Genomic DNA, 20,663 nt, shown 5'->3' on the forward strand with positions numbered 1-20,663 from the left:
AAAATAATTTTGGGAATACTAAAGCTCAGAATGAGCTGAAGCTGGGAAGGGAACTAAGGTCAATAAATACAATTGGGGGTTAGTTGACATTGCTGTAGAAATGATTATTTGTGCAAATAAAACAAATATAGTCAAGATCAGAAGGAAAGCAAAACATTGGGGGGAAATTTTGTAGACAGTTTCTCAGACAAAGATCTTGTATGTAAAATATATAAAGAACTGTCAAAACTATAAGATAACAAGTCATTCCCCAACTGATAAATCAACAAAGAATATGAACAAGCAGTTTTCAAATGAAGAAATCAAAACAATTTATGGTCATATAAAATGCTCTAAATCATTATCGATTAGAGAAATGCAGATTAAAACAACCTTGAGATATCATTTTACACCTACCAGATTGGCTAAAATTATATAGAAAAAGAAAGGGACAAATGTTGGAGAGGATGTGGAAAAATCCAACACCAATTCATTGTAGTAGAATTGTGAACTGATCCAACCATTTTGGAGAGCAATCTGGAATTATGCCCATAGAGTTATTAAACTACCAATACCCTTTGACCCAGCAATACCACTACTTGGTCTATTTACAAAGATGATTAGGGAAAAAGGAAAAAAACCTGCATGTTTTAAAATGTTTACAGCAGCTCTCTTTGTTGTGGCAAAAAACTGAAAATTGCAGGGATGCCCATCATTTGGGGAATGGATAAACAACTTGTGGTGTATGATTGTGATGGAATACTACTGCAATATAAAAATGAAGATCTCAATGATTTTAGAAAAACAAGGAAAGACTTGCACAAAATAACGAAGAATGAAATGAGCAGAACCAAGAGAACATTGTATAAGATAACAGCGATAATTGTTTTAAGAATGACTTTGACCAAATAAGTTATTTTGTCTATTATAAATACCCAAATTAACTATAAAGGACATATGAAGAAAGACACTATCTACATCCAGACAAAGAACTGATAAGTAGAAATATATATGGAATAATTTTACACACACACATATATTTTTGTCTAATGGTAGCCATCTTGGGGGGGAGGGAAGAAAAAAAGAGAAAAAAAAGAAACATGATACTTTGTCGTATATATGAAAGGAATAGCAAGTTGTGCATGGCAGATTTGCAGTTTCATGTACAGCATCTTTTTATTGTTATATGTTATAGAAATGCTTATTTTATTCATAAATTAAAAATAAAATTTAAAAAATAAACGCAGATTGTTTGATCTGCTCACTTAAAAAAAAGAGATCAAAGAAAGGCTAGGACCTCATTGTGGGGGTGGGTAGGATGATAATAACTGACAACAGAGTGCAGGGAGAGCTGCTTAATTTTGATTTTGCTTTTGTATTCTGTCATGAATATAGACGGTTGCACTGGAAACAACAAAACAAGACTGGGGAGTTGGTACCTAAGATCAGCAAAAAGATTCTAAGTGAGCCCCTAGCTACCCTAGATTAAGTCAAGGTTCCAGGCCCAGATGAACCAAATCCTCAGGTCATGAAATAATTGACAAATTTGATTAGTGAGCCACTGGCAGTGATATTTGAAAAATCATAAAAAACAGGAAAGGTACCACAGGATCAGAGAAAGGCAAATATCCCAATTTTCACAAAATAAAAATTGAAAGAGAACAGAGCTCAGAAAGTATAGGCTTATGAGCTTCCCTTTTGATTCTTTTGAAAATTCTAAAACAGCTCATTAAAGAGATGGTTGACAAATACCCAGAAAGGGAAGGGGTGGTTACTAGAGACAGTATGGCTTCATCAAAAGCTTGTCATAATTTGGCTTAAGGAGGGAATAATATACACACTCAATTGGATATGGAAATCTATCTTACCCTACAGGAAAATGGTGGTGGAAGGGAAGGGAACAAGAAAGCAAGGGGATGATAGAGGGGAGGGCAGATTGGGAGAGGGGGTAATCAGAAGCAAAGTGGGACAGAATCAAAAGAGAGAATAGAATAAATGGGGGGCAGCATAGGATTAAGGGAAATAAACTTAGCTTTTCACAATATGACTACTATGGAAGTATTTTGCATGACTACATATGTATAACCTGTATTAAGTTGCTTGCCTTCTCAATGAGGATGGGTGAGGAGGGAGGAAGGGAGAAAATTTGGAACTCAAAGTTTTAAAAACAAATGTTAAAAAAATTGTTTCCACATGCAACGGGAAATAAGATATACAGGAAATGGGGTATACAAATCTATCCTGCCCTACAGGAAAATTGAAGGGGAAGGGGATAAGAGAAGGGGGGGAGAGATAGAAGGGAGGGCAGATTAGGGGAAGGGGTATCCAGAATGTATGCCATCTTGGGAGAGGGATGAGATGGGGAGAAAATTTGTAACTCAAAATTTTGTGGAAGTGAATGTTGAAAACTAAAAATAAATTAATAAAAAAAAAAGTTTGTCATACCAGACTATCATCTTTTCTATATTTGACAAGATTATTAAACCAATAGTTTAGATAGTGGGAATGCTGTGAATATAGTTTACAGATTTTAGCGACATTTTTTTGCTAAAGTATCTCATACTATTCATGTGGAGAAGATGGATATGGATCAGATAAATTCAGAACTGGTTGGATGGTTAGACCCAAAGAGTTCATTGGTTCAAAGTTGACAAGACAGGAGACTCCTATGGTGTATCCTAGGGAGCTGTGGTTAGCCATGTGCTGTTTAACATTTTTATCAAAAACTTGGATAAAGGTGTAGATAGCACATTCATCAAATTTGCAGATGACATGAAATAAGAGAGATGGCTAACACCATGGGTGACAGGTTTGGAATCCAGGAGTATCTTAAAATACTAGAGCATTGGACAAAACCTAATATTAAATTTGATAAAGATAAATGTGAAGTTATGCACTTATGCACAAAAAATCAACTCCACAAGTATAAGATATAGGAGGCATGGTTCAATAGGATTTGTTCTGAAAAAATAGACAGGTTTTGGTTGCCTATGGCGACCAAAAGAGTTCATGCTATGTGGGGATTCTTTTTTGTTTTCTTTTTGCCCATTGACATATTCTACCTCAAATATTGTGTTCACTTCTGGGAGCCACCATTTAAGAAGGATATTAAAAACCGAGAGAGTATCCGGAGGAGGGCAATCAGGATGGTGAAAAGCCTTATGTCCATGTCATGTGAGGAAAAGTTATAGGAACAAGGCATTTCTAGCTTGAAGAAGAGAAAACTTAAGGGAGACGTAATAACTATCTTGGAAAATCCAAAGGGCTGACCTGAGGAGGAGCAATTAGATTTGTTCTGTTTGGTCTGAGAGAGCAGAACCAGGAGCTCTCTCTCGGTAGAAGTTACAAAGAGGCCAATTTTAGATTAAATGTCAGGGAAAAATTCCTAAAAATTAAGCAGTTCAAATATAGAATGTGCTGTCTTGAGAGTGAATGGGTTGCACCTCCTTAAAGGAATTCAGGAAGAGACAATGACAATTTATTTGGTATTTTAGATATTGAATTCTTTTTCAGGTGTTGGTAAAGCCAGAGAGCTTTGGAGGTCCTTTCCAGCTCTCAAATTCTGTGATTCTTTGCAATGCCCTGAGCCCCTGGACCTCCACCAAGAGAAGGGAGCTACTTAAGAACAAGGATGATCTTGCTTTTGTCTTTGTATCCCCAGCCCCTAACACAGTGCTGAACACATAGTAGGCTCTTAATAAAGGCTTTTGGGATGAATAAATGAATCAGTATTCTTAGCCCAGTTTTACAGATAAGGAAAAAGAGAAAAGCTAGGTGACACATTTTAACAAATCTTCAATAAATCTCATTTGGATGTATAAATCTGTTCATAAGCTTTCTCCTATTCTTCCTCTTTAGTGTAGATGTTAGGCATTTTGTCCAGAAAATTTTCCTTTCAATTCAATTTGTCCAAAAGTGGAGGAGGTGGTAGATTCTTTCTCCTTGGAGGTCTTCAAGCAGAAGGTAGATGATAAGTTAAATGACCATATTATCATGTGGATTCCTGTATAGGTTGCTGAGATCTTTTCTAAATCTTAAATTTTGTGATTCTGTGATTGTGTTTGCTGGATAATCACTCATTTAGAAAGGCCTTTGCTATCAAGTGAAGGAGTTGAAGTGGATGGGAGAAACTGATCAATTTGCCTCATTTTAAAACTCATAGAAATTGCCCTTATTTAAATTGCTGCAGTGAGTAACCCCTATTCAGAACTTGAGCAAATTAACCTCTTTGGGCCTCAGTTTCCTCATGTGTAAAAATGAGGGAATTAAAAATTTTAATCTGTGGTCCTTAAGTCATCTATCCACTACACATGCTGCCTCTCAAATTCAGTCCATTCATAGTAAAATATTGTGATGTTTTTTCTATTAATCTTCCCATCAAACACAATCTTTTTTGTGTTTGTTTTGGATTATTTCTTCCTTGTCTTTCATAAAAGGATGCAAGCTTAATAGAAACTGAAGCCAGAAATCAGCCCAAGACAAGTGAATGTGGAGTCAGAGGAATCAAATTTTGGTTCTGTTATTTTCTTCTTTTATGACCTAGAGCAATTAACAACTTTCCTGGGCCTCGGTTTCCTGATCACTGAAATGACACGGTTGTTTCAAATGATACATAGGGTCCTTTCCAGCTCTAACCCACAGGATTCTATGAACTTAAAGTAGGATAGATGCCTGTGAATATAAGCCACAGACCTTCAGCTCCAGCTAGATACATAATCTAGAGCAAAAACAGTATTAGAAAGATGAAACACCTGCCTAACCGTGACATGTTCAAAGGCTTCCTTTCTAGTGGTTTCCTGGTGTTGAATGATTGGGGAGGGGGGCAGGGAGGAAGGAAAGGAGGAAGAAAGATGACAAGCCTCTGAGGAAGCCACAACAGTTTCCAAGTCTCCTCGAAATGGCACGTTCTGCTACAAACAAGCTAGGCAAACATGTCTGGAGGTAAGCAGTCCCCTCCCTTCCTCCCCCCATCCTGAGGGAAAGCTGCCCCTTTAACAGCACAGGGCAAGATTCTCTTCTGTCTGTGTGGGCTGTGATTTGTCATCTTCCTTTCTTCTTAGTGCCTTCTTTGCTCTCTGTGATATTTTTATTTGCGTGTTTTTTTTCTTCAGAAATTCTGATTTAGAAGTCTTGTTTCCGGACATAAACTGTAATTACCTTCGACTGTGGAGAGAAGCCGAGAAAGGGAAGTGGAAGACACCATTCTGTGACAGAGGCACATGAAGAGATCTTTGGAACACTATCCCCATCAATTTTGCCTCTGACTTTTTTCCTGACATTTGCAGGTGGCTTGGGGGTGATGTGCCTTGAGTGCCATTGCCAGGAAAGATTAAAAAATCTTTTCCATTTCTTTAGGCAAGAAGAGTGGTTATCCAGTAAGTGGCAGCAAACGGCTTAAAGATGTATCTGCTCTGATTTACTGAGTTACTGACTTTTCTGAATGAAGTGGAATCACTGATCCATCAGCCACAGATGAAAGTAATGGACTCCAAGAATTTCCTAACAGACCACACGTGGGCCTGTCATTTCCTCTCCTTACTGCCTCCCAAGGGGATTAGCCTCCAAGGCACGAACAAAGGAGGACCTACTTGAAAGAGTTTAAGAGCTCTCCTTACTGGGAATTCAGTATTTTCCTAACAGGATGAGAGTTGTGCTGTTTTTCCTTTGGTGTTTCTTACATTATAGTCTCGTCTTTAGAGATAATTAGTTGTTGGATCCTTGATGAATCTGATGACCTTGGACTAGTTAACCTCTTTAAAGCAGGCCAGGCAAATTATGATAACCCCCAACTAGGCAAAGTGAAGTGTGACTGTACTTTTGTAGGTCTGCTTGTGGGAGGAGGGGTGTCGGGGTGGGGGGAAGGGTAGGATGGGAAGGAAGGTCAGGGTTGCAGATGGGCTAATTCAATTACTACTACTGCCCTGAGCTATTGAAGTAACCCTTCCTCTGGTTCCCCAAGAATATTTTGAACTATAGCCAGGTCCATTATTTAAGGAAAGGTGGAATTTTTCCTAGGCATTATGCACATTTGCAGGAAAGAGCTATTAGATGGTTAAAGTACTCCAGCTGTTGGGATAGACTGATCACCACAACCTGTTTTACATACAGTCTATGTGTCTGCCTAGGAACGTGGTCTAGAGTATAGAGCACAGGATTTGGAGACAAGAAGCTCAGCCCTCAGATCGCTTGGCCTCAGAGCCCCAGGCAGTTGTCTCAAATACGCTGCTCTCTTCAGGTGAGCTGCTATACCCAAGGAGTCTTGGCTGCGTTATGTCACAAAATCCCCAGGCCTCCTGAGCTGCAACTGGCTGCCTCTGTCTTTGAGGCTCGGCCTCCAGAAGGTCACATTGTACCTCTTTCCATAGAGCTGTGAGGTCAAGTCCTGACAGGGAGAAGGGTGAAAGGGAAGAAGGGAAGAGGAATTTTAAGGCCCAGATAAAGAATCTAGAGGGCTGATTACCAAGGAATCTTTCTTTTTGTTGTCTGCTTAAATGTTCAGCATGCCATGATTCCTCAGAGTGCCCTAAGCAAAACATAAGTTTGAGAACTACTCTTGTCTACTGAGTTATCTGCCTAGCTCTGTGTTTGAGTATCTAGGTGCACAATATAATATACTGAAATATTTATGAAAGGCATCTAGGAAAGATGGGGGCAGCTAGGTGGCCCAGGAGTCAGGAAGATGAGTCTGGCCTCAAACACTTCCTAGCTGTGTGACCCTGGGCAAGTCACTTAACCCTGTTGGCCTCAGTTTCCCCATCTGTAAAATGACCTGGAGGACAAAAATGGCAAATCACTCTAGTATCTTTGCCAAGAAAACCCCAAATGAAGTGGTAAAGAGTCAGACACGACTGAAACAACTGAACGACAACAACATCTAGGAAGAGCCAATTATAACTTAAATTGGTTTCTGCTGCAATTCCTAGAGACTGGAAGATGATGACAAAGTCCCAGAATGTTCTGGTTATAAAATTGCTGTATATGGAATGCACTAGATTATTTATACACACCAACACTTGCTTTATTGATCAAAGGGGGTTAACATTTTTGTGCCTTTTTATATAGGTCTCATGTTTTGGGAAACTCTAAAAAGATGGAAGTGAACCCACAGACATCTTCCCAGGAAACTATTGTAATGGGGGATGTTTTTAGTCAATTCCAAATTAATTTACAATTGTTTTAAGGGAATCCACAAATCCAAGGGTGAATGGGCCAGAGAAGAAAGGAAGGGGACACAAATGGAGGGAGCTTAGAGAACTCTAGATTTGGAGTGAGAAGACCTTGACTCAGATGCTGGCTCTGCTACTTACTACATATTTAACTTTGAACAAGTCACTTATGCTCTCCAGGCCTCAGTTTCCTCATCCATAAAATGAGAAAGTTAGATAAGATGACCTCTAAGGTCCTGCCCAGCTCTAAGTCTTTTTTTTCTAACTCTAATTCTATATCATATAAATTGTTATGTAGTCTGTATGTATCAAGTTTTTTTTTTAATTATTCTTGTCCTTCCTTTTTTTTTTTTTTTTGCTTTTTGGAAAGGCAATCAGTGACTTGCCCTGGGTCACACAGCTAGTAACTGTTAAGTGTCTGAGGTAACTTGATGAGATCACTTTGAACTCATATCCTCCTGACTCCTAGGCCAGAGCTCTACCACCTAACTGCCCCTAAAAAATATTATTCTTTAAAACATTTTGCAACATATCACTTAAATTTTTTTTCATTTTAGGAGGAAAGTTCATAGATAGGTTATATGATCATTAGTCCAATTAAGTGTACTAATTTTTGAGTGCTGTAGACCTTGAAATTTATACCAGGATATGTACTTACTTCCAAATGAGATTATATTTGTTCTTTTTTTAAATAATTAATTTATTTTTAGTTTTCAACATTCACTTCCATAAGATTTTTAGTTTTAAATTTTCTCCCCCTCTCTTTCCTCCCCCTCCCCAAGATGGCATGTAATCTGATATAGGCTCTACTTATACATTCATATCTAGCATATTTTCACATTAGTCATGATGTATAGGAGAATTAGAACTAATGGGAGGAGCCACAAGAAAAAAGAAAAAAAAGAAAACAACAAAAGAAAAGGAGAGCAAATAGTATGCTTCCATCTGCATTCAGACTCCATGGTTCTTTTTCTGGAAGTGGATAGCATTTTCCATCTTTTGGAGTTGTCTTAGATCCTTGCATTGCTGAGAAGGGCTAAGTCTATCAAAGTTAACAATGTGGCTGTTACTGTGTACAATGTTCTCCTGGTTTTGCTATGAGATTATATTTGTAAAAAGTAGCACATAGTAGGTGCTTTATAAATGCTTATTCTCTTCTCTTCTTCTCATACCTTAGGAGACTGCATCAGGTTCTCTTGCAATTTTTAAATCACATGCTTTCTTGTGCCATTGTGAAGATGTGCCTTGCCATTTTTTCTTCTTTCAGTTAATGTATAAGCAACTTTTATTTCTCCATTCAGTACAGGGTAAGGTCCTTTATCCATCCTGCAGACTACCTGGCTTTACTGTCTTCAGGGTGGTTTGCCCTAGGAGACCTCTCCACCCCTTGGAGGCACACTTGCTTGGCCAGACTGGTCTTTATCACCTTAGAATTGTATGTAAGAGGCCTAAGATATCAGCTGATAGAAAAGAGTACCTTTCTGCTAAGTGAAGCTTTCCAGACTAGGTCTCACCCAAAAGAAGGGTTGTAAGACATCCCAGAGTTGCATGGCTTTCAATACATCTAGTCCTCATGAATGAATGGACAAAAAGACATTTATTAAGCACTTGCTATATGTATTATGTGCTCTATTTGCCTCTACGCCAAATGGTAGGGACACAAATATAAAAGAGACTATTTCTGCCCTCAAGGAGCTTACATTCTAATGTAATAATTATTACATTAGTCCAGATCATAAGGACCATCAGTCCAGATATAAGGTCCTTATTTCTTTGGTTTTTTTTCCCAGTCACAACACAGTAATGGGAATTAACAATTACTTTGATTTCTATTTTTTTAAATAGACCCAACACCTGGGTTTTGGGGGGATTGTTTTAGAAATTTTCCATAAATGCCATCAATGCCACATTTTTTCAGAAAAGTTTTATGTGCTTATAGATTTTCCAGATCTTTGGCCTCTATTTTCTTTTGTAATCCCTGTCTCTTCCTCTTCCTTTCTGGAAATGTTACTATTTTTTAGCCCCTTTATCAAAGGGTTGGTAGGAGAAGAAAAAGAAAACAAAATTTGGAAGAGGCAGAATTACAGAATTTCAGATCTTCATGGCCAAACCTGTAACTGAGAATAGGGAAGATAGGTCAGAGCATGTGTGTCACAGTACTTAATAAATGTTTGTTGATGATCAATATATCATACTGAGTTTGCAGTCCACCCAGATCTTTTTTTGGACTTCTATCTAGGCATCTCCCTTTGCCTCGTGCGCCCTGCCCTCTTCTTGTGCTTCAATTTTTTTTTTTTATCCAACTATAATACTCCATTTATTCTATTACATTTCATCTTACTAGATGTGGCCTGATGTTCTATCCTGTCAAGACTTTTTTGAATGCTGACTCCCCCAGTGTGTTGGTGATCTAGCTTAACTTTGTGTCATCCATAAATTTGATAAACCTGCCCCCTATGTCATCATGCAAATTTCTGACAAAAATGTACAGATCTCTAAGGCACTCCACTGGTGCCTTCCTTCCAAGGTGAGATTCATTTAGGCGCTTTGTAGTTCTGATAAGGTTTGGTGGAAGACAAGTTTAACTCAAATTGGCAATTATTTCTGGATAATTTCTGAATTATACCAAGTCAACGTGATGTAGAGAGGCAGTACAGTATGGAAGATAGAAAAGTGATGTTGAAAGCAAAGAAAAAAGGTAACTTCTCTATCTCTGGGAAACTCTAAGCCAGGCCTGTACAGCCTATGGCCCAATACCACTTACAGCAACTTGCAGCACACCAAAGGATTTCCTCTACCTACAAGGGATGTTTTCCTCTACATTTTTCCTGGCTGCCCAAAATCCTTTCGCAATCCTTTGGCAATCTGCCGGAGGGCTGCAGATTGTGCAGACCTGCTCTAAGCCATGAAGTGCTGACTTGTATTACTAGAGGAGTTTCCTTATCTGAAGTTCCCTATTTCAGTGAAATCATGGATCCAGTCCTTATCCCATATTCGAACAAGCCATAGTGGAAAGAACACTGAATTTAAAGTTTGGAGATGAATTCAAATCCAAGCTTTGATACCTACTAGTTTAGTTAGCCTGGGCAAGTACTTGAACCTCTGAACTTTCGTTTCTTCATCAGTAAAATGAAAACTATATTTGTATTGTCTACTTCCTAGGAATTTTGTGAGGATGTTCTTTTGCAAAGCTTAAAGTGCTTTATGATATTCAATTCAAGAAACACTTGTTAACTACTTCTAATATGCAGAGCGCTATCCTAGGCACTGTTGGATACTGTAGGAAGATGTTTCCTTGTAGAAGCTATCTAAAAACAAATAAAATATGAAAGTTTGTATTTATACAAAAGTAGTGGTATGAGACTTCCAAAGACAAAGGCATTATTTCAAGCTTCACTGGGTGAAGGGTTGGAATCAGATAAGGCTTCAGGATATAGTAAGCATAGAAACAAATTTTAAAAAATATTTTATTTTTTCCAATTACATGTAAAAGCAATTTTTAACCTTTGTTTTTTACAATTCTGAGTTCCAAATTGTCTCTCACCCTTCCCACCTGGCCTCCTCCTTGAGAAGCCACGCAATGTGATAAAGGCATAAATTAATCCTTAAAGAAAAGGGTAGTGGGGGGCAGCTAGGTGGCACAGTCGATAGAGCACTGGACCTGGAGTCAGAGAACCTGAGTTCAAATCCGGGCTCAGGCACATAACACTCACTAGTTGTGTGACTCTGGGCAAGTCATTTAACCCCAACTGCCTCACAAAAAAAAAAGAGGGGGGTAGGATTGAAGAAGCATAGACATAGGTCAGAGGTTCATGGTGTAATAGCAAGAATAATGGGGAGACCAGGATTCAAATCCTCCTTTGCTTGCTGTCCGACTTTAGGCAAGCTATTAATATTTCTGAGGTTCAGTGTTTTTCAGCTGAAATAATGGAAAACATAGTCCTTACATGGAGTTATGAGGAAAAAGCTTGTAAGCCTTAAAGTGTTAATGTTATTAGAATGTTCCATATAGGAAATGGCTTAGGGAAAGGCCTGGAGGAAAAGTCCCAGATGAGATCAGAGACACATTTGGCTTGAACATAAGATATGGGAAGGGGATTACTATTACATAAGGATGGAAAGATAAGTTGGAACCAGATTGCATTAAATGACTAAGAAGTTTTGAGTTTATTTGAGAGGCAACTGGGAGCCATGGAAGGTTTCTAACCAGAGGAATGTCATGATCAAAGCTTTCCATTTAGGAAAAGTAATTTGACAGAAGCTTTGATGTTAAAATAGATGGGGGAGGATAGAAGAAATCCTACATAGTCTAGATATTTCATTTATCTCTATTGCCTGTGTCCAACAACGATTCAAGGGTCAAAGTTGTGGGTCACTCAAAGGGCAACAGACACACACAGGCATTCAAATAGATTTTAGTTCTCTTCTGAGCCTAATATCAACCCTGGGAAGAAGGTAGTATAGCCATTAGTGTTTCTATTTTACAGTTCAGGAAGTTGAGGCTTAAAGACTTTTAAGTGATTCAAGGTTACCTCATTACACAACTAGTAAATGCCAGAGGAAGGATTTGAACCTAGCTAGGTCTTCCTGAATTCAAATTCAGCACTCAAGCTATTACACATAGGCAAAATGAGACCTAAGGGATGTTAAGGAAATATATAAGAAAAAGAGGTAGTCCAGTTATCTAGTAAGCTTGAGGGCTAACAAAAGGACTTGCTGAGTGCTACAACAACAACAACAACAATGAAAAGCCCGTGGGAGCATCTCCAGGCCATGGAGTATATCCTGTGTACGAGGTCCAGGACAAGTTATCAGGATGAGGTACAGATGGCTTGTGCTCTGAAGTGATGGAAGGAGTTCTCCTATCGGTGAGATCATAAATCCATTGAAATATTGAAATAGCCTTGTCCCACACTGGCTTGGATGACCGAAAGTTGGCTGTGATGAAGGGGATTGTTGTTCAATTGTGTTTGACTCTTTGTGACCTCCTTTGGGGGTTGTCTTGGCAAAGATACTGGAGTGGTTTGCCATTTCCTTCTCTGGCTCATTTTCCAGGTGAGGAAACTGAGGCAAACAGGATTAAGTGACTTGCTCAGAGTCACGCAGCTAGGAAGTGTCTGAGGCCAGATTTGAGGTCAGAAGATGAGTCCTCCTGACTCCAGGCCTATCACTCTATCCACTGCACCATCTAGCTGCCCCAGGATGAGACCTAGACTATTCTTATATGGTGCAAGTGAATCAGAATGAGAAAATATTTTGGGAATATTCACTTTGACATACTCATATGTTGCTTAAATCATCTAGGACCTAGATAACAAAATGGACTATATGTAGGTCTTTTTTTGGGGGTGGGAGGTGAGGCAATGGGGTGAAGTGACTTTCCCAGGGTCACACAGTTAGTAAGTGTTAAGTGTCTGAAGCCAGATTTGAACTCAGGTCTTCCTGAATCCAGGGCCTGTGCACCATCTAGCTGCCCCTATAAAACTGGACTGCATAGGTCTTAAAAAAAGAAAAAGAAATGTATTAGACCAAACTTGAAGATCCTATGGAACGAATTTTCTTTCATTAGTAATACCAATAACTTACACGTATTTAGCACATTGTTGTTACAAAGCATTTTACACACATTATTTCGTTTGATTCAGCTGGCTGCCACAGTGGCTAGAGCCCTGAGCCCAAAGTCAGGCAGATACTTACTAGCTGTGTTGCCTGAGTAATTGCTTAACCTCTGTTTGCTTCAGTTTCCTTGACTAAAGTGAGGATAGTCATAGGACCTACCTTGCAGAGTTATTGTGAAAATTGAATGAAATAATATTTGTAAAAAGTGCTTAACCTTCTATGTGCTCTGCTACCAAAGCAGTAGATGCTACCTAAATGCTTATTTCCTTCCCTTTCCCTTGACTCTCACAACAACCTTATGAAAGGCCACTTTGCTTAGTGTATAAAGAGATAGAGTCAGGGAGGCCAGGGTTCAAATTCCATGTCGGACACATCACGGCTACAGGATTCTGGGTGTCACTTAATGTCTCTGGACCCCCAAGCAACACTCCAAAGCAGGGCTTTTTCCCCCTCTTTTTAAATAGTATTTTATTTTTTCCAATTACATGTAAAGGCAATTTTAACATTCATTTTAAAATGAAATTTTGAGTTTCCATTTTTTTCCCCTCTCTCCCTTTTCATTCTCCTCCCTAAGACAGTAAGCAATTTAATACAGGTTATATATGTGCAATCAATTTAAACATATTTCCATATTAGTCATGTTGTGAAAGAAGAAACAGAACGAAAGGAAGAAAACTATTTTAAAAAATAAAGTGAAAATTATATGCTTCAATCTGCATTCAGACTCCATAGTTCTTTCTCTGGTTGTGGATAGCATTTTTCATCATGAGTCTTTTAGAATTGTCTTGGATCTGTAGTGCTGAGAATAGTTATCCACATATATCTTTTTTTTTTTTAATGAGGCAATTGGGGTTAAGTGACTTGGCCAGAGTCACACAGCTAGTGAGTGTTATATGTGTGAGGCTGGATTTGAACTCAGATCCTCTTGACTCCAGGGCCAGGGCTCTATCCATTACACCACCTAGCTGCCCCTACCTACATATATCTATCATATGATATATCTATCATAGTTCATCATCACACAATATTGCTATTACTGTGTATAATGTTCTTCTGATTCTGTTCACTTCCTTTTGCATCAGTTCATGTTAGTCTTTCCAGATTTTTTCTGAAATCATCCTGCTCATCATTTCTTATACAACAATAGTATTCCATTACATTCGTATACCACAACTTGTTCAGCCATTCCCCAGTGGATGGGCATCCCCTTAATTTCCAGTTCTTTGCCACCACAGAAAGAGCTGCCGTAAATATTCTTGTACACGTAAGTCCTTTTCCCTTTTTTTATGATCTCTTTGGGAGACAGACCTATTAGTGATATTGCTGGATCAAAGAGTATGTGCAGATTGATTGCCCTTTGGGCTTGGTTCCAAATTGCTTTCCAGAATGGTTGGATTAGTTCAAAACTCCACCAACAATACATTGGTGTTCCAATTTTCGAGCATCCTCTCCAGCATTTATCATTTTCCTTTTTTGTTGTATTAACCAATCTGATAGGTGTGAGGTGGTACCTCAGAGTTGTTTTAATTTGCATTTCTCTAATCAATAATGATTTAGAACATTTTTTTCATATGACTATAGATAGCTTTGATTTCTTCATCTGAAAACTGAAAGGCAGGTGTTCTTAGCCTTTTTTGGAGTCGTGGACCCCTTTGGCAGTTTGGTGAATCCTATGGACTCCTCAGATTAATACCATAAAAATATAAAATAAAATAAAATGTATAGGATTAAAAGTAGTCAATTATATTAAAATGCAGTTGTCAATTTTTTTTTGAAGTTCACAGGCCCCTAGTTAATAACCAGTATAGGTGCTGATCTGAATTGGTAGAGGAAATTTCCAAATTGGTAGTTCATAATAACCATGAAATCAGAGGTCTAGCAAAAAAATAAGTAAATAAAATCCCTAACTATAGGAAGCATTTCTACCTCCATCTTATAGATAAGGAAGCTGAGACTCAGACATAAAGTAACTTTACATAAGTTTACACAGCTAAATAAGAGAGGCAGGGCTAGAATCCAAGTCATTACTACATCACACATCACTTATTCAGCAAAGGAAAAGTTAACCAAAATAGACTTTGAGTCCTTAGAAGCTAATTTATACAAATATCTCAGCAGGCCTGGCCTAGGCCAGAGGATCAGAAGATGATGGATTTAGGGCTGGAAGGGACCTTAGAGGTCATCTACAATCATTCCTGTAGCTTGTGATGTGAACTCTGGGTTTTTTTAGCTGTTGTTTTAAACTCTTTAACAGGGAGCAGAAAGAACAGTTACTCTGATTTGTTACTCTGAGAAACTGCTCAACTTCCTGGCATTCAGAATTTGCCTGGCTTGATCTGATGAAATTAACCAATCCAGTATACTTCAGGTAATAAATTCAATAATTAATGTCAGTCCTTAAGGTTGGAATTAAAGAAGGATGAGTATGGTTGATTCCAACTTTTGAGAACTATTTCTTGGCTGATGAAATATTTTGTTGGAGTTTTCAAATTTATTTTCTCTTATCAAATTTTCTTTAGGAAACAGAAATATACTTTTGACTTCAGTAACTTCTACAAGACATCTAAATAAGTGAGTTTCTAAATTCACTGTTAACTGTACATCAAGTGAGACATTATGTAGACAAATTGCCTCTACTCAGTCTTAAATCTTTGTTTATCTTTTCTCACTAATGATGTAAGCATTCTATCATACTTTTTCAGTGGGATGTTTGTAGGCATTCTACCAAAAGTATTTATTTCTATTCTTGGCCACAAGCGTCATCTCTAACTTAAATTAGATACATTTCATGCTTTGCTGATGTGTATTGTACTACACAATGAAATGGAAGTAATTAGAATTGGTTCTATCATCCTCCCAACCATAGCTTAATCTAATAACCTAATCTTTCATTGTTGTCATTGTGAATGCGTATCCTGGTACAAAACGTGATACAGCTATTACCTTAGAAATAATATGGTTTTTCTCATCTAGTTCCTCTACCTTGAGTACTGCCTAGTTAATTGTATTTCCCAGCCCTCACCCAATGGAAGGTAGAATCTAGCCCACCAAATGGCTAATGCACTGAGCTGTTTCTGTGTGCTTGAGAATGTCTGGGTAGATAGTTTGGGAGGTAACTTTCAGTGATGCCAAGATTATTTTCTGCCAAGGGCCATGGGAAATATTGCCAAGTCGGCAAAGTTTATCTTTGGCACCCTCCTACTTTCCTTTCAATGCCCCTCTCCTACCTCCTAGAGGGTTCTTCTATTCTCTAGGCATCCAATGCCCTCACACATGTAGTACTGTATTAGTAAGTACTTATGTTATAAAACTTACACAAAATCACAATTAAAAAGGATAAGATGAAGACAAAATAATATTTTGGAAAAAAGCATTTATTAATGGTAGGAAAAATCTTTTTGATCTCACTAAAATATTATTATTAACAATGACATCTTAGAGTAATGTGATTGAATTTACATTATTTTTATGGGCAGCGAGGTGGTTCAGTGGATAGAGCACTGGCCTTGAAGTCAGGAGAACCTGAGTTTAAATCTGACCTCATACCAAACATTGTCACTTACAAGCTGTGTGACCCTGGGCAAGTCACTTAACCCCAATTGTGAAAAAAAAAAGAATTTACATTGAAAATTTTAAGTTCAATTAATTTTGATACTAGGTTTTAATGGTTGTCATAGTTTTAAAAGATGCCTCATAAAGATATGTACGTTCAAGTGGGAAAAGTGTATCATTGATTGTGCTTAATAAATCATAATGCTTATTTTTCAATCCTATGCAATAATTATGCAAAGATTTTCACTGAAATTTGGCTAGTCTCAAAATAGCCCTATGGTTTCATTTCACATCCTGCAAATTAGCAAAAATGACAAAAGATAGTTAATGCTGGAATGCTTGTGGGAAGATAGGCATATTAATGCATTGTTCTTAGCTCTGTGAATCAATACAACCATTTTGGAAAGCAATTTGGAATTATGTGAATAAATTGACTAAATGTTCATACCCTTTGACTTGGAGATTTCACTATTAGGCATATATACCTAGGAGGCCATTGATAAAAGAAAATTCCATATGTAATATAATATTTGCAGCAGCACTTTTTCTGTGGTAGTAAAGAATAGGAAGCAAAATAGATCCCCATTGTTTGGGGAATGGCTACACAATTGAATATAACAGAATATCACTGTATTATAAGAAATGACAAATAAGATGACTACAGAAAAGCCTGGAAAGACTGAACTGATGCAGAGTGAAGCAAGCAGAGCTAAGAAAACAATATGCACAGTAACTATCACATTGTAAAGGGAAAGAACAAGAACCACAAAACAATCGAAAGTGAATGCTGCAAAATTAGAAAGAAGAGCTAAGACCAAAAGAGGAGATATGAGAAAACACCTCCCCCACTCCTTTTTATAAATTGGACATCTATGAGTATGTACCATTGCATACATTTTAAGATTTTTTTTTGACATATAGATTGGTTTTAATGATTTTATTATTCTTTCTTGAAAAATACTATTTGTTATGTGGATTGGCTCTCTGAGAGGAGGAGGGAGATGGGAAGGATACTGGGAGAAATTTTGGCAATGTGAAAACAAAAGATAGAAGTAAAAATGTATTTAAAAATAGATCTCTGGCTGGTAAATTTCCTTATTCCCTTATATTAATTAGTTCTCATAAACTAATTGAAAGGTTGTTGCATTTTTAATATTTTTACAAGTAGCTCCACTGAAATTTTTCATTTGGAAAATTTTTAAACAAGTTAGAAAGTTTTGTTTTCAACTTTTGAAAGTGTTCAGATATGAGAGAGGGGTGTGTGTGTGTGTGTGTGTGTGTGTGTGTGTGTGTGTGTGTGTGTGTGTGGCACACATTGTTTTCCACAACTTGGAGAAATGAGAATAAAGATCCAGGTAAAGAGAGTAGTCAACACTGTCAGATGCAGCAGAAAGGTGAAGAGAGAGATGAGGACTGGGAAAATCCATCAGACTTGGCAATTAAGACAGCGATTACCAATAACTTTGAAGACAGCAGTTTCAGTTGAGAGAGCAGAAGATTGTAAAGCTGGAATGGTGATGGATGCCCTCAAAGGACAAAGGAAAGTCTGGAACAGGGGTGAATTTGAGGGAAAGCTGAAATATGGGATGCACAAGGCAACCCTCCTATGGGAAAAAGAAATTAATGAGTAGGAGAATCTTACCAGAACCAGAAGGTAATCAGAGCTGCAGTCTGTCCTGGAATCAAGGTAAGCTAACTGGAGTAGCCCCAGAAAGCCAGTGGTGACAGGGCGTACAGTGGGGGAGTGCTGAGTTATAATGAGTGAAGGGCGGGGTAACATGGTTGTATAGAAGACAAGCCCAGCGTTGGATATTCTGATGAGAGTGAGCTATAACCCATATTTCCACCCTAGGTTTGTTTTATCACACTGTCCTGCACTTTGGAGACCACTGGCCTAGAATATTGACGGACTTGCTCAAGGTTAGGCCAATAGATTTGATATTCTAATAAAAGTTATTTACACTAAGATGAATGATAAGCTTAAATTCTTCCTCCTCCACCCCCTCCCCCAAAAGGTTTCATAAATGAATGAAAATAATGTTTGGCAAGATATTGTTAAGTACTAGAGATACAAACACAAAAGATTAGTGAGTCACTGCCCACAAGAACCTTACCTTCAGGTTGGGGGAGACAAAGCACTTAGGGGAGGGGTGGCTAGGGAGGAATATTTTGGTCTGGAAAGGTGAAGGAATGATGAGGGGCCCCAAGGAGGAGTAGATGGACACACCCTTTGGGAGAGATGGTAGAACTGATTTGATTATGGTTCTAAAGCTGGGGGGGGGAGAGTTGGGACCTACCATGTGAGACATTCACTCATCTGGACAAGGAGCCTCAGGGCAGAAGTTCTAAGATAAAAAGGTTAAACAATCTCACTAATAATCATGTCAATAAATCTTCACTACTTGCCAAACTATTATTATTATCATGGATAGGATTGAGAATCTTTCATTTCAGGAATGGACAACTCATTTCACCTTTTGAATCTTGGTTTCCTCATCTATCAAATTATGGGCTCAGAATGGATGATTTCTAAATTTCTTACTAGCTATGTGTGACCCTGGGCAAGTCACTTAACCCTGTTTGCCTCAGTTTCCTCATCTGTAAAATAAGCTGGAGAAGGAAATGGCAAATCATTCCAGTATCTTTGCCAAGAAGACCCCAACTGGGGTCACAAAGAGTAGGACACAACTAGAAAAAACAGCTAAACAACAGCAAAATTTCCTTCTGGATGAAACATCCAGAGTCTTTGAAGTGGGCAAGGAGGCCTGCCCATAGTCCCAGAAAAATGTATTTAGGAAGAAAGGAAAAAAAGCATTTATTAAGTACCTACTATGTCTGCAGGCAATATGTTTCCCTGTGTGATCTTTACAGCAGTTCTGGGAAGTAGATGGGAAGGAGGGAATAAGCATTTATATAGGACCTACTCTGTGCCAGGTACTGTGCATGGCACTTTTTACAAATATCTAATTTGATTTTCAGAATAACTCTGTAAGATAGATATTATTATCCTGATTCTGCAGTTGAGGAAATTGAGGCAAACAGAGGTTGAATGACTTGCCCAGGGCCACACAATTAGTAACTGTCTGAAGCTAGATTTAAACCCAAGATTTCCTGACACCAGACCCAGAACTCTATTCGCAGTACCACCTAATTACTGGCTATTTTAGGGGGTGGGGAAAGGGAAACTACAGCAACCTACAGAACAAATCCATCAGAAACCACACACATGCAAAAATCAATTGTAACACAAACCTGGGCCTCTAGTACTCATTACTATGCTCGGGTTTTCCCCAATCTCAACACCTTCAGGTTAGACCGGTAGGGCCAAGGTTAGGGGACCAAATTTTAAGAAAAATAGCCTGGATAGATACCTTCAGTAGATAAGGATAAGTCACAAAATGGGTGGAAGAGAAGTATAATGAATGCAGGATTTCTTTGTCATATTTCTTTTTTTAAAAAATTTATTTAGTATTTTATTTTTTCCCAGTTACATGCAAAAACAATTTTTAACATTTGTTTTTACAACTTTGAGTTCCAAATTATCTCCCTTCCTCCCTCCCCACCCCACCTCATTAAGAAGGCAAACAGTTCCATATAGGTTATACATGTGTAGTCATGCAAAACATCTCCATGTTAGTCATGTTGTGAAAGAAAACATAAACAAAAAAAAACCTCAAGAAAAATAAAGTAAAAAAAAAAGTATGCTTCAATTTGTATTCAGACACCATTAGTTCTTTCTCTGAGGATGGATAACATTTTTCATTATAAGCCCTTCAGAGTTATCTTGGATCATTGTATTGCTGAGAATAGCTAAGTCATCCACAGCTGTTACTTCACAGTGTTAATTCATACACAGTACATTTCACTTTGCATCAGTTCATGTAAGTCTTTAAAGGTTTTTCCGACAGCATCCTGCTCATTATTTCCTATTGCACAATAGTATTTTATCATAATCACATCCCACAATTTGTTTAGCCATTCCCCAATTAATAGGCATCCCCTCAATTTCCAATTCTTTGCCACCAGAAAAGAGCCGCTACAAATATTTTTGTACGTATAGATCCTGTTCCTTTTTGTTTTTTATTTCTTTTGGTATACAGACCTAGTAGTGGTATTGCTAGGTCAAAGGCTATGCCTGGTTTTATAGCCATTTGGGCATAGTTCCAAATTGCTGTACAGAATGGCTGAATCAGGCCATAACATTACCAGCAGTGCATTAATGTCTCATTTTTCCTGTATCTTCTTCACTATTTGTCATTTTCCTTTTCTGTCCTATTAGCCAAACTAATAGATATGAGGTAGTACCTCAGAATTGTTTTAACTTGCATTTCTCCAATCAATAGTGAG

At 38.0% G+C, this 20,663-nt stretch overlaps 1 long non-coding RNA gene across 1 annotated transcript; it reads left to right on the forward strand.

The window, feature by feature from the left end:
- Positions 1–4,833: 4,833 nt before the first annotated feature.
- On the forward strand, positions 4,834–5,637 carry LOC144456695 (uncharacterized). The gene is made up of 2 exons (XR_013485712.1): positions 4,834–4,920; positions 5,091–5,637. It is a non-coding gene; the product is annotated as an uncharacterized LOC144456695 (long non-coding RNA).
- Positions 5,638–20,663: the final 15,026 nt, after the last annotated feature.

This window comes from Phascolarctos cinereus, unplaced genomic scaffold (genome assembly GCF_003287225.1).
Source record: "Phascolarctos cinereus isolate Bilbo 61053 unplaced genomic scaffold, phaCin_HiC Scaffold_4;HRSCAF=312, whole genome shotgun sequence".
Lineage (NCBI taxonomy): Eukaryota > Metazoa > Chordata > Mammalia > Diprotodontia > Phascolarctidae > Phascolarctos > Phascolarctos cinereus.